Source organism: Aplysia californica, unplaced genomic scaffold (genome assembly GCF_000002075.1).
Source record: "Aplysia californica isolate F4 #8 unplaced genomic scaffold, AplCal3.0 scaffold00012, whole genome shotgun sequence".
Lineage (NCBI taxonomy): Eukaryota > Metazoa > Mollusca > Gastropoda > Aplysiida > Aplysiidae > Aplysia > Aplysia californica.
Window position 1 is genome coordinate 2,689,126 of NW_004797282.1, and position 2,038 is coordinate 2,691,163.

Below are 2,038 nucleotides of genomic sequence, written 5' to 3' on the forward strand. Positions count from 1 at the left end.
CACTCCCTCTTTCTCTCTCTCTCTCTCTCTCTCTCTCTCTCTCTTTCTCTCTCTCTCTTTCTCTCTCTCTGCACAAACTATCAAGAGTCTTGACCCGGAGAGGGTTATGTCTCCTGCCTGTGAAGTCCATCCAGCCCATAGACTTTTCATGATATCCTAGAGCAGATACGATACAGTCATGGCCGCCCATAGCCTTGTTGTATGATAACCATAATATCCTAGAGTAGATACTGTCATGGCCGCCCATAGACTTGTTGTATGATAACCATAATATCCTAGAGCAGATACTGTCATGGCCGCCCATAGACTTGTTGTATGATAACCATAATATCCTAGAGCAGATACTGTCATGGCCACCCATAGCCTTGTTGTATGATAACAATAATGTCCTAGAGCAGATACTGTCATGGCCGCCGGTCTTAGCTCTCTGACAAACCACCAGTCTCTCTACGATCGAGTGAGAGCACAATGTAAGCTTTCCCTCTATCGTCGACCAGCTGTAAGTTAATGTTCAAAGTCCAAATTAAAATAACTAGTTAAATGAATTTATGTATTTTAAAAATGTCGTAGGCCTACACGATATCAGTTGCATGGCCGAGGAAGTATCTTGTCGAAATGTTTGAACATTAAAAATTTTTTAAAAACCCAAAAAACAAACTTAAAGTAGGTACTGCCAACAGAAAATATTTACTTAATTTTTACTCTCTCTTGTAAAATTATGTGTTTATAGGCTTAGTTAAGTACTACAACATTTTAACACTAACAGCCCCCACTGGTGGGTCCAACTTCTTAACTTTCTCTCTGTTCTTTCCGTTTGTCTGTTTTACTTGTTCCCAAGCACTGAATTATCATTATAGTGTCGATGTGCTTCTCCTTACTCCAACAAACAAACAAAACAAAACGAAAAAAACGCTTCTACGCAAGGGACATGAGGTACAGATTGTGCTGGCATTCTACAATAGCGAGACTTGTTGCGTTTTGCCCTTCATTTGCACACCCATGGTGCGCATCAGCGCATTAACTTTTTTTAAAACAGAGCCAGAGACAAAGAGCGACGGCCATGACAGTTACTGTACCCAGTCTAGTGTTATTATTCTAGTCTGTGGGTCACAGGACGGAGAATGATTACGTCCCCGTCTCGACTGGGGTCATTATACACAAGCGATAACAAGGGAAGCGATCGGGGCTGTTGTTATCTCCGCGGTTATCTCGTCTGCGCGCAGACACACACACACACACACACACACACACACACACACACACACACACACACACACACACACACACACGTCATGTTGTAGACACCAGTTAGGGGGGCAACGTAAGGGAGAGCAGTCGATTACAATTACTATCCAACCTGCTCTGACGATCAGCTGTCCAAGATATTCGTCTCTACAAACGACACCCCTCCACCTTTAGTGTTTTTCTATCATGTTCTTATACATTAATTACAATGACAATATTCAAGACGTCCATCTGTCTAAGACAACTATTTCACCCCTCGACAAAAAGTGGCCATCTTTGAAAGCTTCGATTGTAGTTTCCAATGTCTGCAGTTTTGTTCTGCATTGTTTGTTCTTTTGTTTTGTTTGTGTGTGTGTTTGTTTGTTGTTGTTTTTTTTCGTTTTGTTTTTTCACTATTGCCTGCTTGATCTAACTGAGCGAGTAGACAACTCTAGAGAGGCCTAGGTCATACACAACGGACATTCCCTAAATACGTAACGTGCTTGAACAAAGATAAGCTTTTGGTTTGGTTTGGTTTTATTAAGCATGTTTGAGTCTCCTAGAGGCGAGCAGTGCACCGTAGGCCTACATCCATAGTGCGTTAAATAAGCGAGGGTTCTTCGTGGTTGGTTGACGGGTGCTCTGATGTGGTGTACCATTAACAATTCTTTCCTGTAAAACATATATTGGCGTTATCTTCCCTCCTTTTTACTTATTTTTATGTCCGCTACTCTCTTGTAACTCATCAAATCTTAGGCACTTATATAACCTAATTGTCACCAACGAGGAAGTGTTAAAAGGAACGCAAAACAGA